Here is a 14,451-nt window from a genome sequence, read left to right as displayed (position 1 = left end):
GGTCGACGCCCACAGCTCCTGAGGGGCCCGTTGATAGGGCAGCGGGGCCTGCCACTCTTAGGGTGCGTCCCGCCCCTCCTCGCTCCTCGCTGGGGCTGGAGGGGCTGGAGCATCAGCGTGAGTAGCTGCGAGCAGCCGCGGCGGCGGCGGCGTGTCGTTGCAGTTGCGCCATCTGTCAGGAGCCGAGCGGGTGGGGAGGGGGCTGCCGCGGCAGAGGAGGAGGGGTCGCCGCAAGCCGGAGGCCGCTGAGACCCGCCCGCCGGCCGCGGTAGCAGAGGCGAGGCTGCCCTCGGAGCCGCGCGTCCTCTGCCATTCCGGCGCGCGGCGCTTCACCCCGCGCACCGAGGGCTCCCCGGGCGCACACAAAGCCGCCGGCTGCGCTGCACCGCCCGGCGGCCGCCGCCCGCGCCAGGGAGGGATCCGGCCGCCGGGTCGGGGACACCCGGCGCCGCCCCTTCGGCGCTCTCGGAAGGCCCACCGGCTCCCGGGCCCGCCGGGGAGCCACCGGAGCCGCCTCGGCCGCGCCGGAGGAGGGCGGGGAAAGGACCATGTGAATGGGCTCCGGAGCCTGAGCGCCGCGCAGGTAAGTGGCCGGGGATGCGCCGCGGGAGGCCGCGAGGATGCTGCGGAGACAGCCACCGGGGCCCCAGCGCAGCGCCGCCCCCGCCGCGGGGCCCCGCGCTGCAGTCTCTTTGCCGCCGCCGCCTCCGGGGCGCCCCGCGGGGCTGCCGGGGAGCTGGCCCCGCTTGGAGTCTTCCGGCGGCCGCGCCGGAGGATACCTCTGCGGGGTGCGGCCCCAAGGTAGCGCAGGCATGGGGCCCCATTTCCTCGGCCGCGAGCGGGCGCGGGGTGAGAGTGGGAATTGGCTTGGGGGCGAGGCTGGCCCAGACTCCGCCCCCGCCCTCCTTTCGGGGCCCCCCGCGGGGACCCGGGCTGTGTGTGTTGTTTTAATGTCAGGGATGATGTAATCACTTAATAATTGATGCCCCGTGCTGCTTCCCTCCCCACCCCACCCCACCCCACGCCTGCCCCGCTCCTCCACCTCTCGGCCGCCTCCTTCTGCGACCGTCGCCTTCCCCATCGCATCCTCCTGCCTATTTCTGGCACCTCCCTTGCACTTCCCCCATCCTCCCCTTCACTCTTCCTGTGCCACCACCCACCCACCCTTCCCCTGTCCCCCATGCTGGAGCCTTCGTTCCTCTTCCTCTGCCCCCCACCTCTTCTGCTCCCTCAGGCTCCTTTCTCTTCCCTTCCCTGCTCGCTGGATTTCCTCTCTACTTCCCTAGATCGATGACTGTTTTTGTTTGGTCGCCTTCCCTCTCTTATCTCTGCGGCCACAGACGGGGGGACTGGGCCAGAAAGGGGCCACCGAGCTTGGGCCCAGACGGAGATTTGCTGGGACTCACTGAGAAGAGAGATAACAAAATCACCCTTCTTGCCCCTCCTCCCCCCATAAATCACACAGACTCGCCGGGGTGTGTGTGTGTGTGTGTGTGTGACACAAAGAGCCCTTTCAGTGCATAGAGAGGAGACACACAAAGTACCCAAGGATGGGCGCTGTGCTTCTTGTTTCTCTTCCCTGCGGCTTCCCTTTCTCTCAGATAAAGCAGTTGATCTTCTCTCTGAGAGTCTTTCCTGCCACATTTACCAAAAAATAAAAGGCCCCAGATGCAGGGTGGCAGGTGCTGGCGTTTTGCTGTATTCACGGACCGGTAGTGTTGACTGGCAGCTGCAGTATTCCTTAGATTTAAGGGAGAACTGGTTCTAGCCATCATAAGAGTTGCTTTACTTTCAAGGTAGTCCCCCCTCTGCCCGGTTTTAACCCCCTCTCCTTTGGGGGATAGATACCAAGAGCTGAGGTAGGATAAATTGGTGTGGGGGCTGAAGAATTTTGTTTCTGAATCAGCGAATTAAATTGGTGTTTGATAGGAGTGAAGCAGCCTGACTGGCTTCCCTCAAGTCTAAGTGATGCTGAAGTCTTTTGAAATGAAATCTCGTCTGCCCCGTGGTGTTGTTTTGCCCTTATGTTTAAAACAAGTTCCTGGGTACCTTGATAATACATTATTAAATTGGTATTTGGAAGACCACTGGGGACAGTCTTTTCCCTGCTTCAGGGTAGCCTTCAGACACCCACATCCTTCCTCTCACCCTCGAGCCACTGCAATACTTTCCACCCTTTGTGCATTTTTCCCGAGTCCCTGCCCCAAGGGTACTCTGCTTTCAGATAAAGAGACTCACAGACTTTTGGAGGAAGTGGTTTGTTAACTATCTCAGGTTTTAGAGGCGCTTAGCTAAGAGCAAAGGATGTAGAGAATCTTTTGACTGAACTCTTAAACCATCTGCTTGATGTTCCTCTTAAAGGAATGTAATGTTAATGTAAATCTGGGGCCTCATGTTCCATTTTGTAAGCCAGGGACTATTACATGCTTAATCGATAATGTTAAACCTTAGGTTGAACTCATTGATTCCTAAGAGCATGGCTCCCTGATTATTATAAATAGTAATAGAACCATCTCGTTTGTTCTTCAAGAATTTTATTAGAAAAGAGTTGTTACGATTCATTAAACATTCACTTCTGCCCTTTCTAAGGACATTCATCGTGGAACTTTTTATATTAAAAAAGCAGTAGGGGGACCGGCCCTGTGGCGTAGTGGTTAAGTTTGCACATTCCACTTCAGTGGCCTTGGGTTTGCTGGTTGGGATCCCAGGTGCGGATCTACGCACCGCTTATTAAGCCATGCTGTGGCAGGGGTCCCACATATAAAGTGGAGGAAGATGGACGCGGATGTTAGCTCAGGGCTAATCTTCCTAAAAAAAAAAAAAAAAGCAATAGGGTTAATGAGTGTGCTGTAAAAACCAAGTTTTGTTTGTTTGATGCCAGACCTGGAAAGGAAAGTCAGTGCACTGTACAGTCTGTTGACCAAGTTAAAGAGATTTAATGATAAGGTCCAATGTGAACAAATGCTCACTCCACTTTCTGTACCTTTACCCTATGCTTTCTTTGGGTCTGGAATCTCCAACCCCATCTGATTTGCTTGGCTTCTACTTAACCTTTAGGGCCCAGCCCAAAAGTCTTCTCTGGGATGCTTTCTCCAGCCTTTCCCCTCCAAACAAGTCACCATGCCTCTGACTTTGTTTTCCACCTTCAGCAGCATGTATTGTGTTTGGCATCTGTCTGTTTCCGTCGTTCGTTGGTCAGCACGTTGAGAGGAGGAGTCTGGTCTTATTTATCTTGTTTCAACAAATGTGAATTAGGTCCTTGGTATGTGCTAGGCACCTGGATTAATGAGGCTAGTGTTAGAAGCTATAACAAATAGGCTTGCAAAAATATAATGGCTCAAAAGCAATAGATGGTTATTACTCCTCATGTCATAGTCCAAAATGGATATTTCTGGTCAGTGGGTGGCTTTCCTCCACGCAGTGATTCCAGGCCCCATGCACCACCATCCCATAACACAACATTGTAACCTGCTTTCAGCTGGCAGAAGGACAAAAGAGGGAGTTGAGGGGGTGCACCCACATTTTAAATGCCTGGAAATGACACCCATCACTTCCACTTACATCCTTTACACGCGGGCTAGTTATAGGGCCACATTTAACTGCAAGGGAACCTGGGGAATAGAGTTTAGCCGTGTGACCAGAAAAAAGATCAAGAGGAAACGTATTTTTGGCCAGCAGCTTTGCCATATGATGCCACTCAACAAGGCAGAGTCCTTGCCCCCAAGGAGTTTGCAGGCTGATGAGAATTAAATTAAATGGAAACCTAGAGCCTACACCCATTATTGCATTTGTTCTTTTGATTTTATAGGTTCAGGTCCTTTCATTTAAAACGTGTTTCAAAAAACCTTGCTTTTTGTTGGGTCAGGTGGCCAGTTCCCACTCAGTGATCCCCTTGTAATACAGTGAGCTGATGCCTCCTCTGGTACCTTTGGTATCATTCTTTTACTCCAGCAGTACCTTTCTTGGCCTGTTTTGGTTTTTTTAGATTTTTTTTTTTTGCTTCTGCTCTCCAAAGCCCCCCAGTACATAGCTGTATATTTTAGCTGTGGGTCCTTCTAGTTGTGACATGTGGGACGCCGCCTCAGCATGGCCCAATGAGTGGTGCCATGTCCATGCCCAGGATCCGAACCAGTGAAACCCCTGGCTGCAGAAGCAGAGCATGCAAACCCAACCACTCGGCCCTGGGGCCAGCCCTCTCTTGGCCTGTTTTTTTATCTTCTGATTCTATAGACTGCTATAGTGACTAGGAGGGTCCTTAGAAATCACAGTCCTACCTTCTGCAAATTGGAAGAAGAAATTAAGCAGACTCCAGAGGAGAAAATTCTTGCCTCAGGCCATGCTAGCGGAAGGATGCCTCAGCCTGCCCAGCTCTTTAGTCTGGCCTGGGTCCTGTCCATCCACACAGCTGCCCTGACTTGGTGACTGTGAGCCCTGGGTGTTCCATCACAGTTAAATGATCTTCCAGACATTCAGGAACAGGGCGAACTGCTAGTGTTCTGGATGATCCCTGTCCTCCACCGCCCTCCAAATTATTGGAGTATTCTGTCCGCACTAGTCATCATATTTAATATACATATTTTTACTATAAACAGTTCATTATATTCATCTGTTCTGCAAACGTTAGCCCAGTATGTTCTTGTGTGCAAGGCACTGGGAGATAGGGTCATGAGAATGAATACTTCTGCTGTCCTTGTTCTGTAGGAGCTTGCAGCCTACTAGAGGAGATAAAAATAATAAATAATAGCTAACTTTTTAAAATATTATTTTGGTGAGGAAGATCGGCCCTGAGCTAACATCTATTGCCAGTCTTCCTCTTTTTGCTTGAGGAAGATTGTCCCTGAACTAACATCCATATTAGTCTTCCTCTATTTTGTATGCAGGATGCCACCACAGCATGGCTTGATGAACAGCGTGTAGGTCTGCACTGGGAATGCAAACCCATGAACTCCAGGCCGCTGAAGCGGAGTGTTGAACTCAACCACTATGCTACAAGACTGGCCCCAAGAATAGCTGACTGTTGTTGATTATTTACTGTGTGTCAAGCACTGTTTAAGCTATAATCTTAACAATAATGCGATGAAGTAGATTATAATTCCCATTTTACAGATGGGAAATTGAAGCAAGGGAGGTCAAGTAACTAACTCAAGATCATATCACTAGTAAATGGTAGAGTCAGGATTCAGGCCTGCTTAGTTTTGTTTCAAAGCTTTGCTCTTAGCCACTAGGCAATATGCAAATTACTACATATGGATATAATGTTGATGTTAGTTAAAATGTGTTACATTACATAAACTGGGTGGGGGGTGCAGGGGGGGAGGGGTGTAGTCTTGGTAATTGATACTGCTAGTTGTTGAGAAATAGAACTTTAAATAAAAAATAAAATGTCCATTCTACCTTCATTCCTTCCATTTAGACCCTTATCTATTGCTCACCTAGGAAAGAAAAAATTAAATTAAATTTAGAAATGGCAAAGCAAGGCATGTTGGGCTGGAAATACTTTTACTCTGTGTGATTCTTTAAGTTGGGTCCTTCTGTGGTCCAGATAAGTCTCTAAGAGTTTGTGAATTGTGCTACATATTTACTCATTCTGCAGCACTCCTCATTGTATCTGCCATTTGCCAGACATTGAACTAGGTGCTTCGGATACAAAGAGGTGTGATCCTGCCCCAAGGAGCTTACCTGCACAAGGACGTCTCTGCCCACGGTGATAAATGCTGTGGTTCTAGGGGTTCTCACAGGAGCAAGGGAGCATACAGAAGGGAGCATGAACTCCGCAAGAGTGGGAAAGTGGGGAGCCAGGCAGAGAAGGCCAGAGGTGAAGAGTAGGACTTGGCTAGTTGAGTGTTGTGGGAAGGTCATTGCCCCAGAAGGAGCAGGTGAGAAAGCCAATGCACAGACCTTTTGGGAAACTGCATGTAGTTCAGGGTGGTTGGAGGTGGTAGAGAGATGGACAGAGAGAGAAAATGGGGCTGGAGGAAAGATTGAAAATGTTCTTCTAAGTATTTTGTCAGGAGTGCCATTTAAGAGTTGTAAGTGGAGATGCTGCTTTGATCTGATTCGTATTTTATGAAGATCATCTGGCCACAATGGGGACTGTTGACAAGAAGTGGTCAAGACTGATGCTGGGGAAGGTAGTTATGGAGACTCCAATGAGCAAGAGATGAGGGTCAGTTTGGGAGGAATGGAAGGGGGGATGGAGCGAAAGAGACAGAATAAGAGAGGGTGAGACAGTATTTGGAGGGGGCAGAAGCAGGGTCCTTGGAAAATTAGGTGGAGAGAAGCATGTAGACCAGCAATATAGTAAGACAAGCAGGGGCTGGTGCGCAAAGTGATGACTTTGTCATGGACACCTTGGACTTTCAGGTTGAGTTGTTTCATAGGCAGTTGGTTAGATGGGTCTGCAGTGAGGAGTAGAACTCAAATATGAATCTGTTAGCAGCTAATTACAAAATACTTGAAGCTGTGGGTATGGCAGTATTACTATGACAGTGTGTAGAGCAGGAAGAACAGACAGGGCTGAGGGAGAGCCCGGGTGCAGAGGAGGAAGGGGAGCCCAGGCCCTGAATGGGAGAGGAGCAGCCAGAGCATTGGGTGGGCCCTGGGGAGAGAGGATTCTTGATCCCCAGGAGGGGAGGGGTATGCCCCAGAGGTTAAGCAAGACTAGGAACGAAAAGTGCGGTTGGATTTAGCCCCAGAGATGTCTGAGCCCTGTCTGAGCAGCGTCAGGGGAGTGGAAGGTGGAAGTCTACAACACTGCTCTCCAGACCAAGATCAAGACATGTCTAAAACCCGAAGAACATACAGCCAGAAGAGACTTCGAGAGCATGTAGTCCAATGTCTTCATTTTACTTATGATGAAAAATAAGGCCAGGGAGGCTAAGTGACTTGTCGAAGGTGGCAAAGTCACCACTTAAAGCCAGGTTTCAGGCCTTCCAGCCCAGGTGAGGAATTTGGTCAAGAGCATATTCAGGCTGTGGTCCTGGTTTGACCCCTCGCAGCTGTGCGAGCTGGGCCAAGTTACCTAATCTCTCTGTGCCTCCCTTTCTTCGCCTTTAAAATGGAGATAATGGTTCCTACCTCAAAGGTTTGTTATGAGGAGTCCATGAGTTAATAAATATAAAACTCTCAGAATAGTACCCCACACAGGAAAAGCTGTGTAGGTGTCTGCTGCTATTGTTAAAGCATATGTGTGTGTATATACATATACACACACGTATATATACACACACACAAACACATGTACCTATAGATACACATGCATATAACATACATACATATAAAGTATGCATCCCTTAGGGAAGAGAGGATAAAAATGTATTGCGTGCATAAAGGAAAATTTTGAATACTTTTGAAAGGGGTTTGGGTGACTGTCAGTTCTGAATCAAGAATTATTGGAAAAGATGGGAAATCTGTTTATATAGTATGATTGAAAATGGCATTTTTAGTGAGTCTTAAGAAATGCAGAATCTTTTTTATTCTGGAGAATAGAAAACATAAAAGCACTCTGAGGTTAGCCGTGTAAAAGGGTTTCTTTGTTTTAGTCAGATAATCAGAATTTTAACCTATTTACAATGAAAATCCCTTGAGTTTGACTCCAGAAGGTCATCGTGACTTTCTGAAGGTAGAATAAACTATGGAGTAAGAAAAAAACTCATGTGTTATGACTTTTCATGCATTTGGTTCCTATGACAAAAAGATGATTTGGGTTATTTAGAGAAATATAATCTTTTTTTTTGTTTTTGTTTTTTGTTAGTGTTTCTAGTTGAGCAAATCTAATTTTTAGCTACTACAACACGTGAGTAGCCCGAACAGTGTCATCCAAATGGACTTGGGTGACATGCAGGGCAGACAACTTAGGGATAAGTGGCACTCTGGACTTGATTAGAGCACAGTAATCCTAGAAGGATATAAATTGAACTGGATTTATGGTCTAATAAAAACGTGGGAAGAAAAGATAATGCCTACTGACTCATGAAACTTTAACAACATTTGTAAGGCTCTGAGTTGTTGTAATATTTGCATGGCAGCCTTTCCCATTTGTCTCAGCCTGCTTCCAGAACCACCCGCCTTGTGCCTGGCTCCGGGTGTGAGGGGACTTCAGGTGCTCTTCCTGAGTATTCTGAGGAAGCAGAGATCATCACATGTTCTGCCCTTGTAGACCTGTGACCTCAAGCAGCACCTGGTTGGTTTGGGCAAATATGTATTGAGCACCTATTAACTGTAAGTTTTGGGGAAAAAAACATACAGTATGGGAAAGTCTTAGCCCATTGCTTATTTCAGTTCAGAAGGCTTTTTCTGAGGGCTCCTGATTTCTGGCCTTGTAGTCCCCTCTCTATTAGCATAAAAAAGCACAGAGCACACACCCCGGCTACTCAGCGCTCCCTAAACACACCATAAAAATAATAAAACCTCCCATTTTTATTGCACCTCAGAGGCCTTGTTAAGTGCTTTACATACGGTAATTTACCTAATCTTAACGACTCTGTGAGGCAGGTAGCATTATTCCCATTGGTCAAATGGGAAGACTGAGACTCAGAAAGGTAAAGTAACTTACCCATTGTCACACCCCTAATTACTAGAGAAGCTGAGTCTGTCTGGCTCCTAAACTCCTGCCTGCTTTTGCTCCCAAGCTGTGGTTCCTCATTCCCTGCCTGCTCGCCCTCCTGGCCTTTGCTTTGCGCTTACTGCTGTGTTAAGTGTTGGGGGATGCAAAGGCGCCTTTAGCCCCAACCTCACTCTTTCTGATGGCTCCACTCAACACTTACCTTCTGGCAAGACCCCCACCCCAACCCTCCTTTGGTCCTGTCTCTGGGCTTTCATGGCACTTGGTCACCGCCTCATCATCATCCTTTATCACAGCCTCACTTATAAAGCAAAGTGGAGTCAGCTGGGTGGGAGAGCGGGCAGATACTGGTCTTTTTCACAGCCTTGTGAGCTCTTTGGAAGTATCTGTATCTTATTCATGGTTGATTTGCCAGCACAACACCCAGCCCTATTCCATGAGGTGCTGTCATTATTATTCCCATTTAACAGGTAGGGAAACTGAGGCATAGACGTTAAATGGTTCTGTCAGGGTCACATAGCTAGTAAGCAGAGCCGGGATCTGAACCCAAGCGGTCAGTCTGGCTCCAGAATCTATGCTCTTAACACTAAATGTGTTCCGTCTCTCAAACAAGACTGTAGAGGGTGAGGGTGGAGACAGGTCCACCACCTCCTAGCCCAGTACCGCACAGTCCATGCACAGTGAAATCAGCCCTCTTGTTCCTCCATCTACCCTGACAGAGCAACAAACAGAATATATTGAGCCAGGTCTTATCTCATGATAAGGAAAGAGTTTAGGGCCACAGTTGCCTGAATATCCTCTCAGGATCTTATAGAATGCGTATTCCCAGGCCCTGTTCTGACTCGGTAGGTATGGGGTGGGCAGGGTTGAACACTGACATCTTTTCTGTATATGAGAATGGCAGAGAGGATGGACCCATCAGGGAGGCAGCTTCCAAAAGACAAGGAATGAAGAAACATAGTGAGTCTCAGCCATAGCAGTGAGAGCAGGCCGGGAAGTGGTAGAAAATCGTCAGTCAGTCAGAGCGAGGGGGAGCACAGCCCAGGGGAGGCTGGGGATCAGACATCTGTCACAGAGAGACCTCTTACCTTGTCTTTTTAAGATTTCTAGGTACCTGCTCCTTTTGAATGTGCTGGTGGGATTTTATCTGATGAATTCAAACACTTTCATTTTCTTCAGAGCTTCCATTTTTTGAGGTACCCAAAAATAGTAGGCTTTTCATGGAGTTGTATATGGATTCCATCTGCTTTATACTGAAAAGTAGGGCTTTAATGGAAAATTAAAAAGGAGCCAGATCGCCTTTCCCACAACAAAGCCCAGGGCGCTTTTCCCAATTCCTTTCTTCCTTTAATCCCCAGAAAAAGTTACTGAATCTGTATTTCTGTGAAATCCTGCCCAATTTAAATTCTACTGAAAAGGCAAATAAACACCAACAGGTTTCTTCATTTCTGCACATTGTAGTGTATCTATTTAGAAGCAATAACAATTTCAAATATTGTCACTTGGAAAATTTGATTTTTATTTCAATTTAAATTTTATTCCAGAAATTGTGTGATGTGTTGCCTATAGCTCAGCGCATGCACACATGGATATTTGAAAAGTGCCAATTTCTATTAATGGTTCTTCTTGTTTGCTCTCAGAGTTCGGAAGGTTACACCTTTTTATTGTCTAGTTTATTGTCTGACCTCCTAGAAATACAAACAGAGCACTTCATTGTTTTCAGATGTAGGAGCTGAGTTATCAATGAACTCTTAACATTCCGTCATCCTGTATCTTTTATCATCATTTTCAAGTCTCCTACTTGAAAATGCCAATTCTGTGATTGTCCTTTGTATACCCTTTTGCCCAGTCTATATTCTCTTAACCTGTTATGTCCTTCAGGCTCTCCCATGCTTTGCAAATAATGATTCCAGTTGCTTCACTCCTATACCTTCTAGATTCAGTGAGGAGGTGTTGGTCCATGTCAAAATGGATGTGCTAGCTGATGTAGATATGGGTTCTTTTGCCTTGTCTCTTTACTACCAGCCAGTGAATAGGAGAAAGACCCACGCCTTCCACCACCATCTCCACGTTTTTAATCATACCTGCTCCACCTCATTCACTACTGCACTGACACAGGTGTCAATCTACTATCTTGTGAATATGGAATATGTTGTTCCGGCCTTTGTTTTCCTTTCCTGGAATCCTCTAATCCTTCCTTTCCCTCAGAATTCTATCCATTTTTCAAGGCCCAGCTGGAATCCCAACTCTGGAAAGTTTCCCCTAGTCTCCTCATTCTCTTACCTTGAACATTTGTGTCTCTCAGTTGCCTCCTGATAAATGATACCTATGTTGTTACTTAAATCCTGATATGAGGAATCCAAGGTGCAGAGAATTTTTGTAACTTGCCCAGGGTAATACATCCAGTTGCTAATTTAGTTTAGACTAGAATCCAGGTCTCTTTGAAATCTATGCGTATGAGTCCTGTCTTCTCAGGAGATTGTTGGCCCCAAGTGTGCAAAAATGTTATTTGCTGCTTCCCCCTTTTTTTGGTCCCCTATAGCGTCTAGCACAATGTCCTTCATGGTGTAGATACTTAGCAGATATTTACTCAGACAGGCCCTGGGGCAGGGCACTGGAATATGGAGCTGGTTTCCCAGCATCTATGGGGCTAGGCTGGCATCTCCTTGGACACTGAGCTTCTGTAGTTTCTGACGACACCTGATTTACTCTCTACTGAGCCACATGGTTTAGGTTCATTGCTTGTTTTTATTTATATATATATATATATATATATATATATATATATATATAAAATGGAGTATTATTTAGACGTAAAAAAGAAGGAAATCTTGGGGGTTGGCCCAGTGGCGCAGTGGTTAAGTGCGCACATTCTGTTTCAGCAACCTGGGGTTCACCGGTTCGGATCCCGGGTGTGGACATGGCACTGCTTGGCAAACCATGCTGTGGTAGTGGTCCCATATATGAAGTAGAGGAAGATGGGCACCGATGTTAGCTCAGGGCCAGTCTTCCTCAGGAAAAAGAGGAGGATTGGCAGCAGTTAGCTCAGGGCTAATCTTCCTCAAAAAAAAAAAAAGGAAATCTTGCCCTTTGTGTCAACATGGATGGACCTCAAGGGCATTATGCTAAGTGAAATAAGTCAGACAGAGAAAGACAAATACCATATGATCTCTCTTATATGTGGAATCTAAAAACAAAACAAACCCAAGCTCATAAATCCATGCATTAATTTTGTTCACTTGGTGGTTTCGCCGTCTGAAGAATCTCCTTAGCAGGGAAGGAGGGTTCTATCCTAGACTTAAGGTCCTACGGTAAAGTAAGGATTTAACACTGTGTCCCAAACATGGCCTCTGTTTGTATATCCCTTAAAAGAATGATTGAAAATAAGCCGTATGAAACGTTTTCCGTGGTGAGGAGGAGGGACTGTTTGAGTCATGTCTGTAACAAAAGAGGCAGCAACACGACAGGCAGTGTTTGTCAGCCGCTCGTTAAGAGTCTTCTCAGCTACCTGTGAAAAGCTCTCTGTGATTCCTCGTTAATGGCTTCCCCTGCCTAGCCTTCACCTGGATGCCGGGTTTAATGTATCTGAGGGATGGAGAGCAGTCAGAACACTTCCTGTGGCTGTAGGTCAAGTGCTGCAGCCTGGAGGGGCACAGGGGTACCTGGTGTTCACTGTTGTTTGAAATTCCGTTATGGTCTTTGGAAAGCGGTAGTGAACTTTTTCCTCCCTTGCTCGTGCACCGTCTATGATTCCAGCACTTTTCCTGCCCCCTCCCCACTGCCACAACCACCACCTTAAATGTGGGAGATCACACGCCACTGACAAAATGCACTTTCCCCTTGGCCGGCCTATAATGTCACTACTTCATGTATTTATCATGTGTTTAAACAGTTTGTTCATGTTCAGTCACTTTTGTACGTGTCAGTGCCAATATTGTCCATTTTCAGTAGCAAGCGTCTAGGAGGCTGAAAGCACACCTCATTTAATTTGCTTTGTGCTGTGTAATGACACTGAACTGTGCATTTGTTAAATGCTTCTTGATTATGATTCTAAGCTTCCAAGTTGGGAGGTCTTACAAGTGTTTTCAGTACTTCAAGAATGAGATGCATCTGGAATAAATTTTCTTGTAGATAAGACATTAGGTCCCCTGTGTTGATAGATGCTCAGAGTCGTGGTTTAGAATCCATATTTTGGTTTCACATAATGTTTTAGGTTCCACCTTATGTTCCACCTCCTTGGGTGAGAATGCAATGATCTCAACTTCTAATTCTGTCTGCAAGTTGGGGCCAAAGCCTAGATAATGTGCCATACCACTCCTTTCTTTTCATTTGATTTCAGACCTCCAACAGTTGGAGGTAGTTCTCTCAGAGGCTGTGAATTGCTCAGTGAAGGCCAGTGAGGTTTGGCGGGGAAGAAGCTATAAGGACTACGGTAATGAGCAGAACCAGATGCCTCTCTGGGTGCCAGTGGCTCCTGGGAAGTTCGGTTAGTTTGTACTAAGTGTGATAAAAGGAGGATTGGTGCTTGGAAAACTGCAGCCCTAAACATTCTCTGATTGTACCTTGGCCCAACTATGCCATATGGGGAAAGAGTTCAGTGTGGGAAAGTGTTAAGTGTCCCTAATTTGGGGGGCCTAATGCAAGCGCCGCTGCCTTCCCTGATCTCACATCCCTGGCTTGACAGATGTTCCATTTCCAGGGGATGAGACACCCTGGTCTCCACCCCCACAACAGCACTTCCATGCACTTGAGATCCAGCACTGCCCCTGTGGGAAGAGCCCTGCTCTTTGCTCCCTGCCAGGATGCTCAGCTGGGCTGTCAGTGCTCCTGGATGAGCTAAAACATGTGGAAATGATCCACTGCAGAGGGTGATGTTCGTGAGGCTGGGGAGAGAGGGGATAACGGGTGGAAGTGAGTTGACAAAGATTGGTAGGGGCAGGACTGTGGTAAGTGTAGAAAGAGCCCTTGTATTAGTTTCCTGTGGCTTGCGTTACAAATTACCCCAAACTAGGTAGCTTAAAACAACAGAAAAATTTCTCTTACAGTTCTGGAGGCCAGAAGTCTTAAAATTATGGTCTCAGCAGGGTTGATTCCTTCTGAAGGCCCTGAGGGAGATGCTGTTCCATGCTTCTTTCCTAGCTGCTGGTGGCTGCTGGCAGCCCTTGGCTTTCCTTGGCTTGTAGGCCCATCACTGCAATTTCTGCCTCCGTCTTCACGTGACATTCTCCTCTGTGTGTCTTTACATCCCCTTCTCCTCTCTTATAAGGACACTCATCACTGAATTTAGGGCCCGCCCTAATCCAAGATGATTTCATCTTGAGACTCTTAATTATATCTGCAAAGACCCTTTTTCCAAATAAGGTCACGTTCTCAAGTTCCAGATGGACATATTTGGGGTGGGAGGTGGGAGCACTGTTCAACCTACTATCCTCTCAGAGAGATAAAAATGTGCAGTAATTCGGAGGGAGAAGGAACAGATGAGAAAGGTATTTGCGAGTTTGAATGCCTGCTAAAGGGCAGGCACAGTACTTTACATGTGTGATTTTTAAGTATCACTGCAGGATAGATGAAGATACAGTGAAATTTTTAGGTGAAAAGAAAGAAGTTCGGAAGTATGGAGTGTCCTGAAACTTCAGTGAAATTGGAGGCTGTGCCATCATTCAAGGTTGGAAGATTTAGAGATGGGAGAGGACCTTGGGAAATCTGGAAAAAGTCTAAACAGCTATGAAAATACAGGATAATGTGTTAATAGATGGGTAAATGTTTTATAGAGAAATAGTGAGACCCAGTGGAATTTGTAGGGATTTTAAATGGTTCCCTTTAGCCCAGTTTTGTAACTTTGCCTCGTAGTACTTGTCACTTTGGAATAGAAAAATCTGACCTTATGG

The 14,451-nt window shown here is 46.8% G+C and overlaps 1 protein-coding gene across 6 annotated transcripts in view; it reads left to right on the top strand.

Annotated features, from left to right (window-relative positions):
* Window positions 1–444: 444 nt before the first annotated feature.
* FYN (FYN proto-oncogene, Src family tyrosine kinase) overlaps window positions 445–14,451 on the top strand; it is a 204,486-nt gene continuing 190,479 nt past the window's right edge. For all 6 annotated transcript variants that reach the window (XM_070556836.1, XM_070556842.1, XM_070556838.1 and 3 more), the window contains exon 1: window positions 445–583. The gene's annotated coding sequence lies outside the window, so the exon portion shown is untranslated. The remainder of the gene's footprint in view (window positions 584–14,451) is intronic.

This window comes from Equus przewalskii, chromosome 9, assembly GCF_037783145.1.
Source record: "Equus przewalskii isolate Varuska chromosome 9, EquPr2, whole genome shotgun sequence".
In the NCBI taxonomy this organism is placed as follows: domain Eukaryota; kingdom Metazoa; phylum Chordata; class Mammalia; order Perissodactyla; family Equidae; genus Equus; species Equus przewalskii.
The sequence above is the reverse complement of the archived record's forward strand: the minus strand, read 5'-3'. Positions and strand labels throughout refer to the sequence as shown.